The sequence below is a fragment of the Cherax quadricarinatus genome, chromosome 76 (genome assembly GCF_038502225.1).
Source record: "Cherax quadricarinatus isolate ZL_2023a chromosome 76, ASM3850222v1, whole genome shotgun sequence".
NCBI classification, from domain to species: Eukaryota; Metazoa; Arthropoda; class Malacostraca; order Decapoda; family Parastacidae; genus Cherax; species Cherax quadricarinatus.
This window is the reverse complement of record NC_091367.1, coordinates 12973837-12983873: the sequence shown is the minus strand read 5'-3', so window position 1 is coordinate 12983873 and position 10037 is coordinate 12973837. Positions and strand designations below refer to the sequence as shown.

The 10037-nt window shown below is 58.1% G+C and overlaps 1 protein-coding gene across 7 annotated transcripts in view; it reads right to left on the bottom strand.

Moving 5' to 3' along the window:
* Positions 1-10037, bottom strand: part of LOC128703690 (serine-rich adhesin for platelets-like) — a 616714-nt gene that overhangs the window by 383100 nt on the left and 223577 nt on the right. The window lies entirely within an intron of this gene.

The following is a 10037-nucleotide window of genomic DNA, read 5'->3' as shown; positions in this document are numbered from 1 at the left end:
TAGGAGTGAACCTAGTCTATTGTGAAACTAAAAGTGAACCTTGTCTTGTGAAACTAGTAGGAATGTACCTATTATATTATGAAACTAGGAATGTATCTAGTATGTTACAGAACCAGGAATGTAGCTAGAATGTTATGAAACTAGTTTTATACCGGCTTTGTTATGAAATTAGGAATGGTGTTGGAGGATGGACCCTAGTCCACTGGTGTTGGAGGATGGACCCTAGTCCACTGGTGTTGGAGGATGGACCCTGGTCCACTGGTGCTGGAGGATGGACCCTGGTCCACTGGTGTTGGATGGACCCTGGTCCACTGGTGTTGGAGGATGGACCCTAGTCCACTGGTGTTGGAGGATGGACCCTAGTCCACTGGTGTTGGAGGATGGACCCTGGTCCACTAGTGTTCGAGGCTGGACCCTAGTCCACTGGTGTTGGAGGATGGACCCTGGTCCACTGGTGTTGGAGGATGGTCCCTAGTCCACTGGTGTTGGAGGAAGGACCCTAGTTCACTGGTGTTGGAGGAAGGACCCTAGTCCACTGGTGTTGGAGGAAGGACCTTAGTCCACTGGTGTTGGAGGATGGACCCTGGTCCACTGGTGTTGGAGGATGGACCCTAGTCCACTGGTGTTGGAGGATGGACCCTGGTCCACTGGTGGTGGAGGATGGACCCTAGTCCACTGGTGTTGGAGGATGGACCCTAGTCCACTGGTGTTGGAGGATGGACCCTGGTCCACTGATGTTGGAGGATGGACCCTAGTCCACTGGTGTTGGAGGATGGACCCTGGTCCACTGGTGTTGGAGGATGGACCCTAGTCCACTGGTGTTGGAGGATGGACCCTAGTCCACTGGTGTTGGAGGATGGACCCTGGTCCACTGATGTTGGAGGATGGACCCTAGTCCACTGGTGTTGGAGGAAGGACCCTAGTCCACTAGTGTTGGAGGATGGACCCTAGTCCACTGGTGTTGGAGGAAGGACCCTAGTCCACTGGTGTTGGAGGAAGGACCCTAGTCCACTGGTGTTGGAGGATGGACCCTAGTCCACTGGTGTTGGAGGAAGGACCCTAGTCCACTGGTGTTGGAGGAAGGACCCTAGTCCACTGGTGTTGGAGGAAGGACCCTAGTCCACTGTTGGAGGAAGGACCCTAGTCCACTGGTGTTGGAGGATGGACCCTGGTCCACTGGTGTTGGAGGAAGGACCCTAGTCCACTGGTGTTGGAGGAAGGACCCTAGTCCACTGGTGTTGGAGGATGGACCCTAGTCCACTGGTGTTGGAGGATGGACCCTGGTCCACTGGTGTTGGAGGATGGACCCTGGTCCACTGGTGTTGGAGGATGGACCCTAGTCCACTGGTGTTGGAGGATGGACCCTAGTCCACTGGTGTTGGAGGATGGACCCTAGTCCACTGGTGTTGGAGGATGGACATTAGTCCACTGGTGTTGGAGGATGGACCCTGGTCCACTGATGTTGGAGGATGGACCCTGGTCCACTGATGTTGGAGGATGGACCCTAGTCCACTGGTGTTGGAGGAAGGACCCTAGTCCACTGGTGTTGGAGGAAGGACCCTAGTCCACTAGTGTTGGAGGATGGACCCTAGTCCACTGGTGTTGGAGGAAGGACCCTAGTCCACTGGTGTTGGAGGAAGGACCCTAGTCCACTGGTGTTGGAGGATGGACCCTGGTCCACTGGTGTTGGAGGACGGACCCTAGTCCACTGGTGTTGGAGGATGGACCCTAGTCCACTGGTGTTGGAGGATGGACCCTGGTCCACTGATGTTGGAGGATGGACCCTAGTCCACTGGTGTTGGAGGAAGGCCCCTAGTCCACTACTTTTGGAGGAAGGACCCTAGTCCACTAGTGTTGGAGGATGGACCCTAGTCCACTGGTGTTGGAGGAAGGACCCTAGTCCACTGGTGTTGGAGGATGGACCCTAGTCCACTGGTGTTGGAAGGACCCTAGTCCACTGGTGTTGGAGGAAGGACCCTAGTCCACTGGTGTTGGAGGAAGGACCCTAGTCCACTGTTGGAGGAAGGACCCTAGTCCACTGGTGTTGGAAGATGGACCCTGGTCCACTGGTGTTGGAGGAAGGACCCTAGTCCACTGGTGTTGGAGGATGGACCCTAGTCCACTGGTGTTGGAGGATGGACCCTGGTCCACTGGTGTTGGAGGATGGACCCTGGTCCACTGGTGTTGGAGGATGGACCCTGGTCCACTGGTGTTGGAGGATGGACCCTAGTCCACTGGTGTTGGAGGATGGACCCTAGTCCACTGGTGTTGGAGGATGGACCCTAGTCCACTGGTGTTGGAGGATGGACCCTGGTCCACTGATGTTGGAGGATGGACCCTAGTCCACTGGTGTTGGAGGAAGGACCCTAGTCCACTGGTGTTGGAGGAAGGACCCTAGTCCACTAGTGTTGGAGGATGGACCCTAGTCCACTGGTGTTGGAGGAAGGACCCTAGTCCACTGGTGTTGGAGGATGGACCCTGGTCCACTGGTGTTGGAGGATGGACCCTGGTCCACTGGTGTTGGAGGATGGACCCTGGTCCACTGGTGTTGGAGGATGGACCCTAGTCCACTGGTGTTGGAGGATGGACCCTGGTCCACTGGTGTTGGAGGATGGACCCTGGTCCACTGGTGTTGGAGGATGGACCCTGGTCCACTGGTGTTGGAGGATGGACCCTGGTCCACTGGTGTTGGAGGATGGACCCTGGTCCACTGGTGTTGGAGGATGGACCCTGGTCCACTGGTGTTGGAGGATGGACCCTAGTCCACTGGTGTTGGAGGATGGACCCTGGTCCACTGGTGTTGGAGGATGGACCCTAGTCCACTGGTGTTGGAGGATGGACCCTGGTCCACTGGTGTTGGAGGATGGACCCTGGTCCACTGGTGTTGGAGGAAGGACCCTAGTCCACTGGTGTTGGAGGAAGGACCCTAGTCCACTGGTGTTGGAGGATGGACCCTGGTGCACTAGTGTTGGAGGATGGACCCTGGTCCACTGGTGTTGGAGGATGGACCCTAGTCCACTGGTGTTGGAGGATAGACCCTGGTCCACTGGTGTTGGAGGAAGGACCCTAGTCCACTGGTGTTGGAGGATGGACCCTAGTCCACTGGTGTTGGAGGATGGACCCTGGTCCACTGGTGTTGGAGGAAGGACCCTAGTCCACTGGTGTTTGAGGATGGACCCTAGTCCACTGGTGTTGGAGGATGGACCCTAGTCCACTGGTGTTGGAGGAAGGACCCTAGTCCACTGGTGTTGGATGGACCCTAGTCCACTGGTGTTGGAGGATGGACCCTAGTCCACTGGTGTTGGATGGACCCTGGTCCACTGGTGTTGGAGGATGGACCCTAGTCCACTGGTGTTGGAGGATGGACCCTGGTCCACTGGTGTTGGAGGATGGACCCTGGTCCACTGGTGTTGGAGGATGGACCCTAGTCCACTGGTGTTGGATGGACCCTAGTCCACTGGTGTTGGAGGATGGACCCTAGTCCACTGGTGTTGGATGGACCCTGGTCCACTGGTGTTGGAGGATGGACCCTAGTCCACTGGTGTTGGAGGATGGACCCTGGTCCACTGGTGTTGGAGGATGGACCCTGGTCCACTGGTGTTGGAGGATGGACCCTAGTCCACTGGTGTTGGAGGATGGACCCTAGTCCACTGGTGTTGGAGGAAGGACCCTAGTCCACTGGTGTTGGAGGAAGGACCCTAGTCCACTGGTGTTGGAGGAAGGACCCTAGTCCACTGGTGTTGGAGGATGGACCCTAGTCCACTGGTGTTGGAGGAAGGACCCTAGTCCACTGGTGTTGGAGGAAGGACCCTAGTCCACTGGTGTTGGAGGAAGGACCCTAGTCCACTGGTGTTGGAGGATGGACCCTAGTCCACTGGTGTTGGAGGAAGGACCCTAGTCCACTGGTGTTTGAGGAAGGACCCTAGTCCAATGGTGTTGGAGGAAGGACCCTAGTCCACTGGTGTTGGAGGATGGACCCTGGTCCACTGGTGTTGGAGGATGGACCCTAGTCCACTGGTGTTGGAGGATGGACCCTGGTCCACTGGTGTTGGAGGATGGACCCTAGTCCACTGGTGTTGGAGGAAGGACCCTAGTCCACTGGTGTTGGAGGAAGGACCCTAGTCCACTGGTGTTGGAGGAAGGACCCTGGTCCACTGGTGTTGGAGGATGGACCCTGGTGCACTGGTGTTGGAGGATGGACACTGGTCCACTGGTGTTGGATGGACCCTGGTCCATTGGTGTTGGAGGATGGACCCTAGTCCACTGGTGTTGGAGGATGGACCCTAGTCCACTGGTGTTGGAGGATGGACCCTGGTCCACTAGTGTTGGAGGCTGGACCCTAGTCCACTGGTGTTGGAGGATGGACCATGGTCCACTGGTGTTGGAGGATGGTCCCTAGTCCACTGGTGTTGGAGGAAGGACCCTAGTCCACTGGTGTCGGAGGAAGGACCCTAGTCCACTGGTGTTGGAGGAAGGACCCTAGTCCACTGGTGTTGGAGGATGGACCCTAGTCCACTGGTGTTGGAGGATGGACCCTAGTCCACTGGTGTTGGAGGATGGACCCTGGTCCACTGGTGTTGGAGGATGGACCCTAGTCCACTGGTGTTGGAGGATGGACCCTGGTCCACTGGTGTTGGAGGATGGACCCTGGTCCACTGGTGTTGGAGGATGGACCCTAGTCCACTGGTGTTGGAGGATGGACCCTAGTCCACTGGTGTTGGAGGATGGACCCTAGTCCACTGGTGTTGGAGGATGGACCCTAGTCCACTGGTGTTGGAGGATGGACCCTGGTCCACTGATGTTGGAGGATGGACCCTAGTCCACTGGTGTTGGAGGAAGGACCCTAGTCCACTACTGTTGGAGGAAGGACCCTAGTCCACTAGTGTTGGAGGATGGACCCTAGTCCACTGGTGTTGGAGGAAGGACCCTAGTCCACTGGTGTTGGAGGAAGGACCCTAGTCCACTGGTGTTGGAGGAAGGACCCTAGTCCACTGGTGTTGGAGGAAGGACCCTAGTCCACTGTTGGAGGAAGGACCCTAGTCCACTGGTGTTGGAGGATGGACCCTGGTCCACTGGTGTTGGAGGATGGACCCTAGTCCACTGGTGTTGGAGGAAGGACCCTAGTCCACTGGTGTTGGAGGAAGGACCCTAGTCCACTGGTGTTGGAGGATGGACCCTAGTCCACTGGTGTTGGAGGATGGACCCTGGTCCACTGGTGTTGGAGGATGGACCCTGGTCCACTGGTGTTGGAGGATGGACCCTGGTCCACTGGTGTTGGAGGATGGACCCTAGTCCACTGGTGTTGGAGGATGGACCCTAGTCCACTGGTGTTGGAGGATGGACCCTAGTCCACTGGTGTTGGAGGATGGATCCTGGTCCACTGGTGTTGGAGGATGGACCCTAGTCCACTGGTGTTGGAGGATGGACCCTGGTCCACTGGTGTTGGAGGATGTACCCTAGTCCACTGGTGTTGGAGGATGGACCCTAGTCCACTGGTGTTGGAGGAAGGACCCTAGTCCACTGGTGTTGGAGGATGGACCCTGGTCCACTGGTGTTGGAGGATGGACCCTGGTCCACTGGTGTTGGAGGATGGACCCTAGTCCACTGGTGTTGGAGGATGGACCCTGGTCCACTGGTGTTGGAGGAAGGACCCTAGTCCACTGGTGTTGGAGGAAGGACCCTAGTCCACTGGTGTTGGAGGATGGACCCTAGTCCACTGGTGTTGGAGGATGGACCCTGGTCCACTGGTGTTGGAGGATGGACCCTGGCCCACTGGTGTTGGAGGATGGACCCTAGTCCACTGGTGTTGGAGGATGGACCCTAGTCCACTGGTGTTGGAGGATGGACCCTGGTCCACTAGTGTTGGAGGATGGACCCTGGTCCACTGGTGTTGGAGGATGGACCCTAGTCCACTGGTGTTGGAGGATGGACCCTGGTCCACTGGTGTTGGAGGATGGACCCTAGTCCACTGGTTGGAGGATGGACCCTAGTCCACTGGTGTTGGAGGAAGGACCCTAGTCCACTGGTGTTGGAGGATGGACCCTAGTCCACTGGTGTTGGAGGAAGGACCCTAGTCCACTGGTGTTGGAGGAAGGACCCTAGTCCACTGGTGTTGGAGGAAGGATCCTAGTCCACTGGTGTTGGAGGATGGACCCTGGTCCACTGGTGTTGGAGGATGGACCCTGGTCCACTGGTGTTGGAGGATGGACCCTGGTCCACTGGTGTTGGAGGATGGACCCTGGTCCACTGGTGTTGGAGGATGGACCCTGGTCCACTGGTGTTGGAGGAAGGACCCTAGTCCATTGGTGTTGGAGGAAGGACCCTAGTCCACTGGTGTTGGAGGAAGGACCCTAGTCCACTGGTGTTGGAGGAAGGACCCTAGTCCACTGGTGTTGGAGGATGGACCCTGGTCCACTGGTGTTGGAGGATGGACCCTGGTCCACTGGTGTTGGAGGAAGGACCCTAGTCCACTGGTGTTGGAGGAAGGACCCTAGTCCACTGGTGTTGGAGGAAGGACCCTAGTCCACTGGTGTTGGAGGAAGGACCCTAGTCCACTAGTGTTGGAGGATGGACCCTGGTCCACTGGTGTTGGAGGATGGACCCTAGTCCACTGGTGTTGGAGGATGGACCCTGGTCCACTGGTGTTGGAGGATGGACCCTAGTCCACTGGTGTTGGAGGAAGGACCCTAGTCCACTGGTGTTGGAGGAAGGACCCTAGTCCACTGGTGTTGGAGGAAGGACCCTGGTCCACTGGTGTTGGAGGATGGACCCTGGTCCACTGGTGTTGGAGGATGGACCCTAGTCCACTGGTGTTGGAGGATGGACCCTTAGTCCACTGAGGATGGACTGGTGTTGGAGGATGGACCTTGTCCACTGGTGTTGGAGGAAGGACCCTAGTCCACTGGTGTTGGAGGAAGGACCCTGGTCCACTGGTGTTGGAGGATGGACCCTGGTCCACTGGTGTTGGAGGATGGACCCTAGTCCACTGGTGTTGGAGGATGGACCCTAGTCCACTGGTGTTGGAGGATGGACCCTGGTCCACTGGTGTTGGAGGATGGACCCTGGTCCACTGGTGTTGGAGGATGGATCCTAGTCCACTGGTGTTGGAGGATGTACCCTAGTCCACTGGTGTTGGAGGATGGACGCTGGTCCACTGGTGTTGGAGGATGGACCCTGGTCCACTGGTGATGGAGGATGGACCCTGGTCCACTGGTGTTGGAGGATGGACTCTGGTCCACTGGTGTTGGAGGATGGACCCTGGTCCACTGGTGTTGGAGGATGGACTCTGGTCCACTGGTGTTGGAGGATGGACCCTGGTCCACTGGTGTTGGAGGATGGACCCTGGTGTTGGAGGAAGGACCCTAGTCCACTGGTGTTGGAGGAAGGACCCTAGTCCACTGGTGTTGGAGGATGGACCCTAGTCCACTGGTGTTGGAGGATGGACCCTGGTCCACTGGTGTTGGAGGATGGACCCTGGTCCACTGGTGTTGGAGGATGGACCCTGGTCCACTGGTGTTGGAGGATGGACCCTGGTCCACTGGTGTTGGAGGATGAACCCTAGTCCACTGGTGTTGGAGGATGGACCCTGGTCCACTGGTGTTGGAGGATGGACCCTGGTCCACTGGTGTTGGAGGATGGACCCTAGTCCACTGGTGTTGGAGGATGGACCCTAGTCCACTGGTGTTGGAGGATGGACCTTAGTCCACTGGTGTTGGAGGATGGACCCTGGTCCACTGGTGTTGTAGGATGGACCCTAGTCCACTGGTGTTGGAGGATGGACCCTAGTCCACAGCTGTCCGAGCGTGGACCCAAATCCACAGCTGTCCGAGCATGGACCCAGGTCCACGGCTGTCCGAGAGCGAACCCAGGTCCACGGCTGTCCGAGAGCGGACCCAGATCCACGGCTGTCCAAGCGAGGACCCAAATCCACGGCTGTTCTAGCGTGGGCCCAAGTCCACGGCTATTCTAGCGAGGACCCAAGTCCACAGCTATCCCAGCGAGGGTGCAAGTTCAAAGCTATCCTAGTGAGGGCGCAAGTCCACAGCTATCCTAGCGAATGCACAAGTCCACGGCTGTCCGAGAGTGGACCCAAGTCCACGGCTGTCCGAGAGTGGACCCAAGTCCACGGCTGTCCGAGAGTGGACCCAAGTCCACGGCTGTCCGAGAGTGGACCCAAGTCCACGGCTGTCCAAGAGTGGACCCAAGTCCACGGCTGTCCGAGAGTGGACCCAAGTCCACGGCTGTCCGAGAGTGGACCCAAGTCCACGGCTGTCCGAGAGTGGACCCAAGTCCACGGCTGTCCGAGAGTGGACCCAAGTCCACGGCTGTCCGAGAGTGGACCCAAGTCCACGGCTGTCCGAGAGTGGACCCAAGTCCACGGCTGTCCGAGAGTGGACCCACATCCACGGCTGTTCTAGCGTGGGCCCAAGTCCACAGCTATTCTAGCGAGGGCCCAAATCCACAGCTATCCTAGCGAGGGCGCAAGTCCACAGCTATCCTAGCGAGGGCGCAAGTCCAAAGCTATCCTAGCGAGGGCCCAAGTCCACAGCTGTCCGAGAGTGGACCCAAGTCCACAGCTGTCCGAGAGTGGACCCAAGTCCACAGCTGTCCGAGTGGACCCAAGTCCACAGCTGTCCAAGCGTGGACCCAAGTCCACAGCTGTCCAAGCGTGGACCCAAGTCCACAGCTGTCCGAGCGTGGACCCAAGTCCACAGCTGTCCGAGAGTGGACCTAAGTGCACACCTGTCCGAGCCTGGACCCAAATCCACAGTTGTCAGAGTGTGGACCCATATCCACGGCCGTCCGAGCTTGGACGTAAGTCCAGAGCTATCCTAGCGAGGGCCCAAGTCCAGAGCTATCCTAGCGAGGGCGCAAGTCCACAGCTATCCTAGCGAGGGCGCAAGTCCACAGCTATCCTAGCGAGGGCGCAAGTCCAAAGCTATCCTAGCGAGGGCGCAAGTCTAAAGCTATCCTAGCGAGGGCGCAAGTCCACAGCTATCCTAGTGAGCGAGCAAGCCCAAAGCTATCCTAGCGAGGATGCAAGTCCACAGCTATCCTAGCGAGGGTGCAAGTCCATAGCTGTCCGGTCGTGGACCCAAGTCCACAGCTGTCCGAGCGTGGACCCAAGTCCACAGCTGTCCGAGCGTGGACCCAAGTCCACAGCTGTCCGAGCGTGGACCCAAGTCCACAGCTGTCCGCGCGTGGACCCAAATCCACAGTTGTCAAGAGTGTGGACCCAAATCCACGGCTGTCCGTGCTTGGACCTAAGTCCAGAGGTATCCTAGCGAGGGCGCAAGTCCAGAGGTATCCTAGCGAGGGCGCAAGTCCAGAGGTATCCTAGCGAGGGCGCAAGTCCAGAGCTATCCTAGCGAGGGCGCAAGTCCAGAGCTATCCTAGCGAGGGCGCAAGTCCAGAGCTATCCTAGCGAGGGCGCAAGTCCAGAGCTATCCTAGCGAGGGCGCAAGTCCAGAGCTATCCTAGCGAGGGCGCAAGTCCAGAGCTATCCTAGCGAGGGCGCAAGTCCAGAGCTATCCTAGCGAGGGCGCAAGTCCAGAGCTATCCTAGCGAGGGCGCAAGTCCAGAGCTATCCTAGTGAGGGCGCAAGTCCAGAGCTATCCTAGCGAGGGCGCAAGTCCAGAGCTATCCTAGCGAGGGCGCAAGTCCAGAGCTATCCTAGCGAGGGCGCAAGTCCAGAGCTATCCTAGCGAGGGCGCAAGTCCAGAGCTATCCTAGCGAGGGCGCAAGTCCAGAGCTATCCTAGCGAGGGCGCAAGTCCAGAGCTATCCTAGCGAGGGCGCAAGTCCAGAGCTATCCTAGCGAGGGCGCAAGTCCAGAGCTATCCTAGCGAGGGCGCAAGTCCAGAGCTATCCTAGCGAGGGCGCAAGTCCAGAGCTATCCTAGCGAGGGCGCAAGTCCAGAGCTATCCTAGCGAGGGCGCAAGTCCACAGCTGTCCGAGAGTGGACCCAAGTCCACAGCTGTCCGAGAGTGGACCCAAGTCCACAGCTGTCCGAGAGTGGACCCAAGTCCACAGCTGTCC